We start from the raw sequence: 16,353 nt of genomic DNA, 5'->3' as shown, positions 1-16,353 counted from the left end.
TGGCTGCGAGAGTCACTACAAATTAAAACTGCTTTACAAAGTCCTGAACCAAGCAGAACAAGTGTTCTTCTTGGAACGAGAACATAATCCTGCAAAAAAAGATGTCACTCGGAATTGAAGTGAAGTCAATGGCTTATTGATTACCTTCTGACTTTGGCTCATTTTTTATTTTTAAACCCTGTTTTTCTCTTCAAATACACCCTTATGGATGTAAAACCAGACTGGACCACCATGACCCGCTTTAACTCATGAAGACAGGTTGAAGCATACAGGACTGTCTCAGAAAATTAGAATATTGTGATAAAGTTCTTTATTTTCTGTAATGCAATTAAAAAAACAAAAATGTCATACATTCTGGATTCATTACAAATAAATTGAAATATTGCAAGCCTTTTATTATTTTAATATTGCTGATTATGGCTTACAGTTTAAGATTAAGATTCCCAGAATATTTTAATTTTTTGAGATAGGATATTTGAGTTTTCTTAAGCTGTAAACCATGATCAGCAATATTAAAATAATAAAATGCTTGCAATATTTCAGTTGATTTAATGAATCCAGAATGTATGACATTTTGGTTTTTGTAATTGCATTACAGAAAATCACAATATTCTAATTTTCTGAGACAGTCCTGTATATTTTTACAATACTTTAAGACCAAAAGAGGTGTCTCCCTTTAAAGGCAGATTACTTTGTTTTTATACACTGTTGTGATAATCGAGACAAAATACAATCTGACTGCTGCTGCATTTCAATCTAAAACTTGAATTTACCAAAAATCTATCGTGAAGTTGGACTATGACCTTAAAATGATGACATATTTGACAATAATAATTTACATGGCAACCAAGATCATTTACAGTTAACAGTGAAAATCACAAATATTACATGTTTGAAAAGCTCAATCCAGGAAATCTTGACCCCTTGGATGTCGTTGACATGTAATTTAAACTTTAAACATCTAAACAATTAACATTTTGCTATTTGTGTGGCTGTAAAGGTCCAAAGGGTTGAGTTGAGTTCACCGGGTTCAGCACATGTACACAAGTCAGTGGTGGTCTTATCTGTCCCCGGGCTACTGGCCTCTTGTTTTGATTCCTTCTGTCTCACTTCACTTTAGTTTACCTTTACTTTGTATATGAAAAATATATATATTTTTTTAGTCGCACATCATGTGTGACCTCGCTCCTTTGTCCAACATTCAGCCAGAGCATGAAAATAAACAATTCAGTAAATCGTAGACACTCTGTTAGGTCGTTTTTTTTCCAAACATTAATGTCATGGTACCTGCAGAAATGCTCATATCTCTCATTCTAAGCTGCCTTGACAAATAACTTGTGTGTTTTTATTTGTGGAAACCTGCTATTTACTGTGTGATCAAACTGTGGTGAGAACTGTGCTGTCAAGAACAGTGTTCGCTTTACAGTAGAGACAGTAACAGCAGGTGCACGAGGACGAATGAGAGTGAGAGTTGACTTTATGTTAGCACGTGCAGGCTTAGGTAACGCAACACTTGCACATACAACGTGCGCGCTATACACCTAGATTATTCCACTCTCACTCTTAGTCTTACTGTTAAGTTTGCAGAATTGCTCAACTGCTCTCTTTCTCTCTGTCTGCCTGATAAGGATCTATCGCTCCATCTCTTCACCTCCTCTTCCTCTTTAGCTCTTGTTTCTTTTTTAGCCGCTTGCACAATTACAGAGCAGATGTAGAAACGTACACATTTTTAAAAGCTGGATAATGAATCCACAGGCATTATAACTGTGCCGTATAAACATTAGGGGTGAATCCGGCGCCACACAAGAACTATTGACTGAACGAATAACACTGCTTACCACACGATGGCGGTAACATGCAGTTTTTGCTGTTCGGAAACAGCCAAAAGCATATAAGGGGACGAAAAGAAAAATACAGCAAAAGACAAAAGCGAAGAAAACACAAGTAAACATAGAAGGCCCAAAGACAATTCTTGCGTTCGGGTTTACTTTTTTCAACATCAACCACTGAAAAAACACAACTGGACCTCTTCATTGGTGTAATATGCAAACAAGGCCTGAACCTCCTTGTTGGTCCAGCTATCATTTTCTTTTTGTAATCTTCATCTGCATCAAATATACATGTAGCAAAATATTGGTACAAATGAGTTGTCATCACGTGATTTATGTTCACATGAGAGGGTTGAATGTATTTCAAGAATATCCGACCAGCAGAGACCCCAAGCCAGGTAGTTCCTTTAAGCCGATCGAAGTACCTCTCCTACTACGGGAAGGTTTTTCCGCCCTGTACAGGTTCCTGAAGGCCACTTTTGGTGGTCTATTGCTGGTAATGGAGACAAGTGTCAACGATTCAATTCATACAATAGGAATATTTATCAGACTTGAGATACTTTTACCCAAAGTGTTCAGCCCTACTAATCATGGAGAATGAGTTGTGAGTTTATCAACAAATAACTGAAACCAGCAGCAGCACTGGAAAGCTTAATGGTACTGAATTGTTGGATTTTACAGAGTATTGGTAAACCTTTGTCCCTTCTTTCTGTCTTCACAGGTCCTATCTTAGCAGGAATAGCTTTGCTTACACTGATTCACAATCATTCCATTAACTAAGTTAGCTTTGTCGTGTCCAGTGTTGTGCTAGTTACTGAAAAATAGTAACAAGTTACCGTTACTAGTTACTTCATTAAAAAAGTAACTCAGTTAGTAACTCAGTTACATAGACCAAAAAGTAATGCGTTACTATGAAAAGTAACTATTTAGTTACTTTAAATTAAAAAAATGTAAATGCTCCCATTAATGCCGCTCTAGCCTTCATCTCAGCAGGTACTGTATGGATTTGCATTGTGCCTTGTGTTCTGCATTCTGATTGGCTAAACAGTCTCCCCGCTTCTTCACTTCCTGTATCAATAACGTTGGTTGCTTAGCAACAAGCTGAGAATGGCCAATGAGCTTCAGCAGCAGCTGAAGAACGGGACTCTGATGAATCTGTCATTAGTTCTCAGATAACCAATGGTGGCATGTCGGTTTATAAGAATCTTTTTGCCCAGAAGAAAAAAGAGCAACAAAATGACCCTTAACTATTTTCTTCTCTCGAAAAAACACACCTGCACCGCTGCTTTAGGAGAAAAAGATGCTACAGAGTCGGGATGCAGCAGCAGTCAGGAGAGCGGCGGAATACGTGCGAGGCGGTGCTGATCTCCACAATTTGAAGCCTTCTATAATAATTGTAAAAAGAATTTCACTTATCACGGGTTCTTTTTGGAACGTAACCCCTGCTAAAAACGAGGGATTACTGTAATGACAATATCTCCACGTTGCGAAACTTGCCTTCGACCGTCATGTTTTTGAAAGCACACACACACGCTCACTACGTTTCCTCTGGTCTCCGCGTGTGGGGAAAAAAGCTTCACTCTAGCTGCAGAAATAACAGAGTAACGCACCGTTTGGTAACGGTAACTGCGTTACTGAATTTAAAAAGTATTGCGTTAGAGTATTAGTTACCGCAAAACTAACGGCGTTACTGTAACGCGTTACTAAATAACGCGTTAGTCCCAGCACTGGTCGTGTGTCCATGGTGGGTGAAGCCTGTAACCCTCCACAGTGCTGCCTGCGTATGCAGGCCTTAGCTACAGCATCCACAAAGCCACTTACAGCTATTATCGCACCAGTTGTGGAGTCCACTGATGAGCTAATCTTCTCCGTCACCTCTCTAATCACTTCTGTCTGGTTTCATGGACCTGATTTCCAAGTACACTTTCATAAAAAGTCCACAACATGGCATTATGGTTCTGATCATGCAAGCGTATTTCCATGGACTCTCTGGGGGATAAGCGACAATATAAACAACTCAGAGTTTCTCCTATCGATCACGCGACTGGCACTGAAATGGCATCCAAAGAGGTTCAGCTGATACGACGGGACACATACAAGGAAAAGCTATTATAATGGCCTGCCACACTGATTTGGTAAGAAAGGCTCCACTGAACAGCTCGATTCATTTACAGATCAGAGACAGCTGGAATTTAACACGACTGGACAACAAACCAACAGCTCAAATGCACGCTGCTGACTGTGTCTGCAGGCTCCTTTCGTCTCTCATAATTGTCTCCATCTTTGAATTATCTACAATCATTATTCAGCCTATAATTTTGCAGAGGGAAACCACAAAGTGGTTGAAAGTAAAAACATAGTTTCCAAAAATCTGACATTTGTCTTCTCTTTCTTTTGGTAGTTCAGGCGGTTCTGTGGTCTTTTGAAGAAATAGAAGAAAATCACTTTGTGCTTAATAATTCTCAAAACAGCCTCAACCGTTGATGTTCATTAATTTTAATGGAAAGAAGTGATTTGGAAAAAAGGGACCTTTTCTTCATTATAAACGTATCAGCCCTGACAGGTTATGATGAAATTCTTTGTCACAGTAAAGTCGTTTTTTATTTGTTGTTGTTGTTTTTTAATTAAGTTTAACGCGTCCGGTGTAAACACAGTCTTTAATGTCAGTGGGTAAATTTGCTCCACATTAAAAAAAGAGAAAATCCATGGTTACTTCGGTGATATATTCCAGTATAAACCAGTTTCTGCGAGGGTGAACAGGGGAAGCTTTAAAAAGATCCACACACTCTATAGGGTGAGGAGTAGTTGCTGCACGGTCCAATATGCAGAAATGGGAACAACAACTGGGGTTTACATGTGACTATATATAAACATTATTACAAAGTCTGCCTCTGCACAGTGGCCTTGTGGTTTCTGATATGGCAAAGCCAGTGAAATGGCAGAGAAGCCAATCTACAGTTTATAACTCAACCACACATCAATAATAGAAAAAAACAGATTACAGTAAATCCATGGTTCAAAAGCTGCATACCTTTGAAATGTCAAAGGGGAAACCACAACGGATAACTCATCTCAAAAACTCATTTCAACTGCACAATGCAAGCTGTATTACAAATATTCAACAGCCTAGTGTCCCCTCCAGGTATTTTTCAGCAAAACACTCTATACATTTTCATTTGAGATGAGGAAGGGAGGAAAAAATGTTGTTGTTTTTTTTTTTCACTGGCAAAAAGCCAAACCAATTTAATTACATTCCAAATGGACACAATCTCCACTCAGCAACCGGCTCGTCTTGTATTTCTCAAACTTCAACAGCCTCCTTGACTTTCTCTGAGTAATTGGAATCTTCCACTCTTCCACCCTTGTCATTATGCAGAGCAGCAGAAAGCACAACAAACCAAACCAAAAAGCCAGTTTTAGCCGGTTCGTTACTCGGTCTTGGTACAGTTTTCTCTGAAGTACATTAAAATAACATTAGGTGAGGTATACCTGTAAAGAACCAATACCTTTTTCTTTTGCTTAAAAGATGCTGATTATCCATGACCGATGCCAGCAAAGTCCTTCAGTGACTGATGAGAGGTCGCCACGTTCCCTTTTTGATTCATTATTCTCGCCTCAAGCCATGTCCAGGAAGCACAAAACCCATTCTTTTGATGTGAGAACATTCATTCATTACAAACTGGAATGCAATGCTTCTGCATCTGAAAGATATCAAACTTTGCAAACAACCGCCTGCATTGCCAAGAGGTAATGTTTCGCTATAAAAAGGCAGAACTGCGGCAATTAAAAACACAACTCCAGATAACATAATGATATGGACTAAATAAATAAATAAAATGTTTTCTTTTTTCAAATGTTTCCAACAGATTTTCTTTTTCCAATTCCAACACACTACAGCAATGTAATTAAATTTCCAATTAATAGTCTGTCCGTGACTGAACATCAAACGATGCTTTAAAAAAAGAGCTAGTTGGCAAATTGTTTAAAGTCTTTCAAGATTTGTATTTTTTTTTATTTTTGTATTTATTTTTTTTTACATTGCATGGACAAACTATAATCTCAGAAGGGTCCTCCCATTACCACGGCGGGTAATTATGGCATGGCAGGAAAATAAATCATCCATTCAGACTGGCAGCATGTGTGGATGTCTGTGTACACTACAACCCAGAATGAGGTCCAGAAGTAACCAAAGTTCCAGGCATGGTATCACTTTTACGATGCCATGTTTGCTTCAGGAAGTCCTAATAACTGTCTAAGATGTTCCAAGGCCTACAGAAATCCCAAAAAAAGGGGCAATCTCCATGCCTAGGTCGGGAGATAATTAAAAAACAAATAAATGTCAATGGTTTAAAATACAAGTAATTATATCTTTGTTTATGTACTCGTACACGCACATCTCTCCCTTGCTCCCCTTTTTCTCTGTCACTGAATCTGTCTGAGAGCCCTGCCACATGCCAGTGCCTTTGTGTGAAAGATTAAGTGAAAGCAGGAGTGCCAGCGATGCTGTTTGCACAGCGAACACGCTGAAATTCAGCTGCACCCACACATCACATACCAACATACTGAGGCCCAAAAAGAGCGCTACTGTTGCTAAAATGTTTGAAATTTTGAGAGCAATATCAACACTCCTGAAGCACTAATACTCCAAACTTAACAGCAGGTGCAAAAGCTAAAAATCAAATCGCACTCTGCAATGAGATACAAGGGAAAAAGGAAACCTAGATGTGATTAAATCTGCATTTAGAAACATAAGACTTCTTTATGACAGTGTTGTTATTGCTATTACGCCGGTTTGTCCCTAAAAACGATCAGGTAACAAACGGGGGAGTACCATTAAAGGAGAATAAAATTCCTGGAAAGTGAGGCACGACTACAATGAAAATATTGTGAATAAAGCCCAAAAGTGCCAGAGGTGGTTTACAAGGCTGAGGCATGGAGGGGCCCGGGGGGACTGTGGGTTTGTAGTGATACGGAGGGGAGACTCACACACACACACACACACACACACACACACACACACACACACACACACACACACACACACACACACACACACAGAGAAACACACACTTGGCTCAAAAAAGCACAGACAAAACCAACTCATGGCAGAGGACCAATTCTTGGTGGCATTACCAGCTAACTAACTTCCTGTGCACCTCTGGAGTTACTTAGTTAGAGAGCTGTCAAGTAACGAAGTACAAATACTTTGTTACCTTACTTAAGTAGAAATTTTGGTTATCTATACTTCACTGGAGTAATTATTTTTCAGACGACTTTTTACTTTTACTCCTTACATTTTCACGCAATTATCTGTACTTTTTACTCCTTACATTTTAAAAACAGCCTCGTTACTCTATTTCATTTCGGCCAAAAAACTATCCAGTTAAATTGCTCCATCCAGATAGAGTGAATTTGGTTGTGGTTGTTTCAGATGTTCTTGTCCAGTTTTGTTCTTACATCCGTTCCCTCAGATTCCTGCAACTAAACTTGGATGTACATTCCAATAAACATTAGGATAAATGATAACATGCCTCTGGAGTTTGACTTTTTGCACCATTACAATACTTATAGGAAACTAGTCATCATATCTTCTGCTCTCTGAAACACATGTTAATACTCAATAGTACACATATATGGTTCTTTAATATATTTGCATTATACTAAGATGCATTCATTTTCAATGGCTTTTGTCCTTAATGGCTTTTTCTCCCTTACATTACTTTTACTTTTATACTTTAAGTAGTTTTGAAACCAGTACTTTTATACTTTTACTTGAGTAAAAACTTGAGTTGATACTTCAACTTCTACAGGAGTATTTTTAAACTCTAGTATCTATACTTCTACCTGAGTAATGAATGTGAATACTTTTGACACCTCTGCTTAGTTATGTTATATTGTTAAGAAAAACATATCTTTTGAATACTGTTCTTTATTTAAATTCATTTAAGCTAATAATTCAAACTAATTTATCCCACAAATCATTCTAAAATAAAGACTATTGGATCACAGGGTTGACTAATAATCATATATAATACAGTAACGTGTGGGCTGAGCTGTTGCTTCATGACAACACAGTAACATTTCTGTGGTCTCTGTGTGCTCACGTGTGCACATGTGTTTATTCATGCCACACGAGACATGCTTGCATCTGCATGCAAGAGTGTGTGCATGTCTACCTATGAGGGAGCATATGTCCCAGTGTGTATGTGTGTGTACTCAGCGGTCTCGCGGTCTTTGAGTGTGGACCTGAACCAGCCGTCTCCAGTTCTGTTTGCATAGGACATGCCTCAGGAAGCTAAGACAACTGTTCATGTTTGCCCAGGCTTGCGAGCCTTTTCTTAATACACCCAACAGCTGCATTCTTCAGCGGCGCAGACACAATGTTTATCGCTGTTTTTGTACATCTATTTTATGAAATCTGTTGAATCGCAGCATCCTCAGTGACCTTTTTTTTTTTTTGGAGAAGCACCCATCAGGAGGAGCGTGAACGAAAAAGAAACCGCAATGTTGAAAGCCTGGCAGGCAAATAAATGATGTGGTCCAGCTTTTCTTTACCAGGATCAGTTGTCAATTTACCGTGTAATACGAAAAAAAAACCTTACATTCAACAAACACTGAGTCATTAGGTGAGTGACTTGGTGCCTTAACTTAAGTTCGGAGGAAAGCTGTCCCTTCCATCCCAGTGACAACTAGCATAAAGTAGGGCTGGGCGATATGGACCACATCCCAGTGACAACTAGCATAAAGTAGGGCTGGGCGATATGGACCAAAAGTCATATCTCGATATTTTCTAGCTGAATGGCGATACTCGATATATATCGATATTTTTTCTGTGACATAATTGGGGTTTCCCCCAAAGCATTATAGCATAGCATCTCTGTTAGCTTCATTATTTTCTGAGGCAAACCCTTAAAAAAACAGTCAGTTTTAATACAAAGCCTCGTGCCAAATGTCACACAGGTACCTTTATTAACAGAGGTCTGCACAATATCAAAATGTATAAAACAAATGAAATACAAATAAACTGCCTGCATATATAGAATAAAAATGCTTCTTGAATAAAATAAAACAAATATCCCTTTCCTGCATAACAATTAAATTAAAATACACTGTGCAATTAATACAATGTAGACAGTAACAGGCAGACTTTTCCACTGAGGTTGACAGTTGTGCAAATAACAAAACATTTGTGCAAATCTCAAATAAAACATTCAAGTCAATTTGTCACAAAATAAGCTATATCAAAATCATAAAAAAAAAAAAAAAAAATTAAAAAATCGATATAAACGATATTGTCTCGTACCATATCGCGTTTGAAAATATATCAATATATATTAAAATCTCGATATATCGCCCAGCCCTAGCATAAAGCAAATCTTTCATAACCACAGCCTGTCAACAACTTGACAATTACAATATAAACTCCTCTGCTTTACTTCTCCTTCCATTTTTATTTTCTATCCACGAGAAGTCTCAGGTTACACCTTTAAGCAATGACAGTCGTTAAATACTGGCCACACCATTAACCGAAAAAGATGGACTGAACACAAAATTGGTGGGCGAGTTCTTTGCAGAAGGGGCGAATGTGAAAGTGAAAGATGATGAACGCCGTCTGTGCTAATTTAAAATGTTGATACGGTCGTCTCGTGCAACGGCTGCGCTAATTTATGTACCAAATCCGGCTTTACACAAATATGCCAAGGCCAATAACTGAGCCCATAATCTCCAGCATCTAGAACAATCACTTTGTGGTCTATTTGTTTATGAATGACATGAAGCAATTATCCTAATGAAGATCAGCTTTCTTGCTGGGGGAATTGCAGCTTCCAGCACAATGAAAATGGTTTGTCTTTGTTGCCTCCATGTCGGCGTGCTGACACCTTAATCATAAAACAAAAGGGAGCAACAAAATGTTACCATGTAATGATTAGGGGCATGCAGTTCACAGTTGGGATTCTAAAACTGTTGCAACAAAGAGTGAAGTGCGCACTTCCTGGCCTACTGACTAAACCACATGCACGTGGATGCAGCTAAATGTCAGCAACAACAAAAAGTTGTTGCCCCTGCTGAAACCAAAGGCATCAATCTGCATAACAGAAGGTCACAGCAGTTTAAATGTTAATATTTACTTCTTGTTATGAGTGAGACTTTTATGCAGCCACTTTGGAATGTATTGTCTTTCTTCACTCTCCAGTGAAGCAATGCTGATCTGTCTTTATTTGTTTATGTAATTAATTCTAAAGTAAAATCAAGATTCTATGACTGGCAAAGGGAAACATAACTGAATAGATTACATCTTCATACATTTCTGTTTTTTTTTTCCTATTACAGTGCTGGTAGAAAGCAGATGAACCTCCACTGAAATGCTTCAGCAGCACAGAGAAAGAAAATGCACTCAGTGTTCCTTTTTATTTTTTATTCAGAAGACAGAGCAAAGGACAGGGAGCAAGAATGGTTTAAAAAAAAAAAAAATCAGATAAAGCCGATCTTTCTCTCTCGCACACACAAATTCTTTAGTGAAATCCATCAATCAGCATTTCATGCAGTTTGGGTTTGAACCACACCAAATGCACTAAAACAATAAATGTCTGTCTTTCAAGTTGCTATCTGGACTGGAACACATCTGGTGGCAAGGCTCATTTTGGTTTCCACATCGTTGAATGACATTACAGACTCAGTGGCAGGGGTAAAAAATAAAGTACCCCCCCCTAAAAATCCCTTTCCATTTTCCCTCCATCCTCTGGTCCTTTTCTTTCTCTATCTATGCAGACACTAAATCTAACACCCCCTCTTTTGCACTAAGCAGCTAACCTCTAAAATGCTATTCCACCAGCCCATCCCCCAACCAATCAAGAAGTGAATATAAAACAGCAGAAGGAAACTGGGCTGCGTGAGGGAGGAGGAGGTGGTGGTGGGGCTTGTTGGGCAGAGGGAGACAGGGGAGAGAAAGAAAGACAGGGAGGGTCAAGGCGAGTTGATGCTGAGGAGCCGAAGAGCCACCGGCCTCCTGAGGTGAAGACATCAAAAAGCCGTGGTGTACTACACTCCACTTTCCACAGGTCACAAGTGTTTGAAACACACACCCAACGCCCAGCTGAGCAGCCAAGAGTCAAGCCCCACTGTAGTATTTTGGTTTCACGGAGCTGTGACGATAATTAGGGTTAAAGTGACTTAATGAGGGGCACGAGCTGGGGCCGGGGCCCGGGCCGCATCGACCCTGCAATCAACGTCAAATCTGGAATTACTCTGACACCTTGTAATGTGGCGAAGGTTTCACAGTGGCTCGCAGCCATACACGTCGCCAAAAGCACTGCAAACCTTTTATCCGTCTCGGTGTAAAGGAAAGACTGACAATCTTTTAAATAAACCTGTCGGGTGACAGATTACAGTTTGATAACGGCACAGAAAATTGAACGGGATAGCAGCAGTTTATCACGAAAGTACACTGGAACGAGATTTAAAAAATTGCACTGTCATGATTCAGTTCTTGCTAGTTAATATCATCAATCAGCAGCATAAATAGCCTTTTTCTATGGAACTTGGTGATTAAGTAGCAACCCGGGCAGTATAAACTATAGAATCTATTTTCAGCCCATGCATGACTTATGACCCTCTTAACATGTCTAGTAGCTCTGAGTCATATCTGTTATAGATTATGAAGTACAGAACCATTTGACAAGATTGCAGAAGGGTCTGGTTTGTCACCTTCACAGTACTGTAATCTGCTCTTGGTGGTAAACCGTGCTATGAGTGGCTGCATCCTCTTACTTGTTCTCTGAACGGACAATTGTCAGATGGAACCTGATGTAGGAGCTGCCACAGAATAGCAATGACAATATCATCACTGACTGCGTTTACATGCACTCAATAACCCTTTTAAAACCCGAATATTGGCAATAACCCGAATTTGCACGGCCATGTAAACACCAATAACCCCTTTGAATAACCCAAATTTGCTCATATTCCAGTTTTTAAAAACCCGAATATGATCCCTGGGTTACTCCTTTTAAAACCAGAATATTGGGTCATGTAAACGCCAAACAGAATATCCCGATCAAACGGAACAGGAATTTGTTTTCTGCGCATGCTCTGTTCACAAGGAATCCTGGTCTTTTGAGTCCAGGAAGTTCTTATAAACACGGAGAAACACAAGACCAGGAGGAGACTAATCACTTCATAAATGTAATGAAGGATATGAACATTTTGGCATTTGTAGACGGTAGAAAGTACCGGGATAGCGAGATTTACAAGAAGGTGAGCGAACAGTTGCGCGAAGCAGCATTTGTTTTGAATTTGGATACAGGAAGAAGAAGCGGAAATGACGGTAATTGCGTCATGATGTTCTCCGCGCGTCGCTGGTTTGATCCAGATATTTCCGAATGATTAATTACCATGTATACAGGGATAACTCTGTTTGCTCACACATGTAAACGGAATATTCCGAATGTTTCAGTAACCGGAATATTAGCAATAACCTGAATTTTTACTGCATGTAAACGTAGTCAATGTGGTGACGCTGTAGCTTTTCCCCCTGTGTTGTAACGACACTGTAACAACACAGGAAAGGTTTGCACAGCTCTAACACGTCAATCCACATACTGTAGGTGAAAACACCAAAATCAGTGAACACTGTATCTCAGTTGCACTTAAAAGTGAAATCCTCATAAGTGGTCCACTTTGCTCGTACTGTAATGGGTTGTGTGCACACAACACAATCTAACCCCGCTGCAAGAGAATAACACTGTGGCTACTTATCATTAACTCAAAGACACAATCGGCCCCGGGCGATTCAGCTTCCCTGCACAACCTTTTGACATTGCTGCTGGGAAGGTAAATGAGAGAAGAAGTTAGACACAGAGAGGGAGAGAAGCAGAGAGACGGAGAGACTTGACTGTGAAAACTGCTAGGAAGAAGAAACACGAGGAAAAAAAAAAAAAACTTTACAAAGCAGACTGTTTAATAAGTTTATTTTAATTGAGAAAAAAAAATCTCAATTCAATTACTTCATTCTTTGTTATTTGTTCTGAGTTAACTGCCTGGAACTGTATAAAAAAATAGCAATAAACTCACCACATTAAAAGTTCCCTAATTCAGCAACTTAGACTGCGTTTGGAGTGCATTGGAGCCATGCACGGGTTAACATTTGCCCGAATGGTTGGGATATTGCAACTGGGACTGGCCAGTCAGCAGAATGTTATGAATGGGCACAATGAAAAACCCCAAGTCCACGCTGTCAACCCAAGAATGCCTGACTCTTTGTAATTAACTTTCCTCTGTGTGTACCGAATGAGGTACCACTGGAATAACTCTTCTTTTTCTGTTTCTATTACGGTCATGTTTCGAGGAGGAAAGAAGAAAGAAATTGCATTCTGAGAATTCAACATGGAACATGGATATTTTTTTTTTTGCTGCGTGTCCGCACTTTGAAGTATCCCGTGACTAATACAGTGATTGGTTGGCACTTGAAATGGAATGAACCACTTGAGAAGGGGTGCTATATGTGCTGCAAAAAAGTGGGCTCATTGCTAGTTGAGTGAGCAGATGTCAGATGATTGTTTCTTGCACTCGTATACTGAAGTACAATAAGGCACGAAAGGGTAGCATGCATGAAAACCGGGATCAATGAAAAGACTATGGTTATCTTAAACATGCTGTCTCAAAAATTAAATATGCATGGATGCACTATACTTCACAAAAATACGCAAGTGTATACAGTGTAATAATTGCAACAGACTGTACCTATGTAAGGAATAATATCTGCAAGCAATCGGATTAAAAACCTACAAAGTAACTGCAGTATAATTACATGAGAGGCTCTCTCTTGGGCACTGCATGGTTAGATAGAAAAGGGATGAGGAGAAAGTGGTACATCTACAGTAATCTATCCAAGTTCATTTCACCAGAGTGATTCCGCCTGAGGGTATGCACAAGTCATAATGCATTTGACAAATAGTCTCCCACTAAAACAGGCATTTGCGAAGAAGTGGCCTTCAGCGCTGGTATACACAGCTGAGTGTGCGCTGAGCAAACAAGCCTCCCACTCAGCGAGGAAAGATACAGAGAGGCTTCAAAAAGATTAGGAGAAATCTTGGGCGAAAAGTAAAGATGACTCACGGTGATTGTGCAAGTGCAGGACAACGCAAGTTGGATGGAGTAGAGAAGAGCAGCAGAGCCGGGGGGTTCTGAGCGGAACACAAATCGATGCTTTTCTCATGTGTTTGTCTTTGCATTGCTCTGAAATGTGGAGATGCACTTTTTTTTTCTTCGTTTGACATAAAATAGAGGTTTGGGGGCTTTTTTTTCTTCCCTGATCTCTTTAGCGAATCCGATTTTAGTTTAAAAGGGAAATACAGACATAACCTCTTGATTAGAATTTTGAGGCGTGCCAAGAAAGAATTTAATCCTACAGTAAAAACATCCCTTCGTGAAGGATACAGTGTACAATTCAAAATTATTTTAGACAGGTACTGATTCAGTAATATCAATCCAATATGCAGTTTGCACTGCAGCTGAAATACTTTAAATAATTTTCCTACAAGATTTTTTTAAAAGAGCTCAAAAACAGAAAGCTCTTCCACCAAATGCAGCTTAAAAAAAGGCTTGAACATTAAAACTTTCATGAAGGCTAAAGTTATTGCATGGTTGTACTCATCTTAGAAAGAATGGCCAAACAAAAAAGAGGCATATATATATATTTCTGTTGCTATTTCATATCTCAGTGCAAGTGAACTCTAGATCTAGATTCAAACTGCATTCATACATTTGCAGTGATCAATCTTCCTGTCACAGAGATCCATAATCCTGTCATGCATCAATCAATCATCAGTGTGAATGCGGTCAATCAGCTCTGACCAGTTTCATCTTACACATTCTTTACATTGCTCACTTATTAACCCACTTAGGTAGAAAACACAATGAATGCAGGCCCAGTCATTGCACATGCACACACATTAACAGCCATTCTCATACACAGTAATAGTCATTCTCATAAATAGATGTGTTTTTAGTTCACAGCAAAAGAACAGGAAGCAACAAGCTTTTATAAATAGATTTCTGAGTTTGTATTGTGCACATCTCCTGGTTTGTGAATTTAAAGCTGTACTACAATGTATAATCATGCCAGTAGTTTTCTCATAACTTACTTATTTAAACTGCCCAAAGTGTAAATGATGGAGAATCAACACCTTCCAGGAGGCCTGATTTGCACTTTTGAGTCTTGTCATACCCCCACTGTGCACATGCAACTCTTTGACCACAAATAGCATTACAAAGATTATAACACGTTTGTTTTGCATTGTCTTTGCAAGCCATCACTCAGCGTGTTGGTGATGTATCTTTAAAATGCTTGTGGCACCTCTAACCCAGTTCTCTAGCCCTGGAGGTCAACTCTATCTTGCTCCTGAAATGAAACTGGCGTAAAGATGAACTCCTGCCAAAAGTGTCATATAAAGCACCCGGATCATTATTCAGCAGTTAGGTATAGTGGGGAGTACTGTGCAGCTAATGTGTCACTTTACTTCTTAGTCACAGCTGTTGCTTTGGAAATGACAAAGTTTTACGATTATGTCCTTGAAACCCAAACCTGTTACTCTGAGGGCCAACAGCTTGTGTGCTCGCTGAATGAAAAAGAAAAAGAAAAAAAACTAGTCCAGCTCATTGCGTTAATACTCCGAGCATTGTGCAGAGAAAAAAAAGGTCCCACTGCGATTTTAAACAGACATCTGCAGGTACCTAGTGCATGTATGTGCTAGAATTGGCTACACCCAGTCTACAACCTGATGAGCTAATGTTAGGTTCAATCATCATGGGGATTCATTTATTCTGCAGTTTAACGACTGAAGCGTGAGAGAGAGAGGGGAGAGTGTGCTGATAACTGCATGTGTAGAGCATATATGGAGACAGGAGAGAGTGTGTATACAAGCAGTGGCGATTCACAAGTCAAATATGGCATTGCGTTATAATGTTTCACTTTGACATCAGCAAAAGTGAACTGCCGGCTGGCCTCCATCCAGGTGCTAAGGCAAGCAAACCCCTTTGATTGGCTGTAGATACAGACTAATGCCTTCTAAATCTGCCTGTATGGTAGCTGACAAATGTTGTCACAAGTTTTTTTTTGTTTAGTTTTTTTAACACAATAAAAGAAATAAGCTTTTACACAGTTGTTAAATTGTCTGCGTGCGTTGTTCTCATTTGTAGACAGTAAATGTTTTTTCTGTGAGCCAAAGACCGGTGCGCGCCATATGGATACAAAGGGGCCACTGACATTTCACAGAAATGATTTAGGATTTAGAACAATATTTAGATCCAGATAAAACACAATTGTTGAATTCTTTCACCGTTCGCCAGTGGTAATCAAAGCAAGGTACGCATTTGAACTTGTTTATGAGTAATAGATGAACATATGAGACTTCGTGCGTAAAACCGCAGTTCATTTGCCAACTTCTCGTCAGCACAAGGTAGATTTTTTTCAAATCTATTGTTCGTTCTTAAGAATTTTAAAACCATGTGTTTAAAGTCGCTTATT

At 39.3% G+C, this 16,353-nt stretch overlaps 1 protein-coding gene across 3 annotated transcripts in view; it reads right to left on the bottom strand.

Moving 5' to 3' along the window:
• Nucleotides 1–16,353, bottom strand: part of tox2 (TOX high mobility group box family member 2) — a 570,456-nt gene that overhangs the window by 552,793 nt on the left and 1,310 nt on the right. The gene's annotated exons all lie outside the window — the stretch shown is intronic.

Source organism: Cololabis saira, chromosome 8 (assembly GCF_033807715.1).
Source record: "Cololabis saira isolate AMF1-May2022 chromosome 8, fColSai1.1, whole genome shotgun sequence".
NCBI lineage: Eukaryota > Metazoa > Chordata > Actinopteri > Beloniformes > Belonidae > Cololabis > Cololabis saira.
This window is presented reverse-complemented; position numbering and strand designations above follow the sequence as displayed.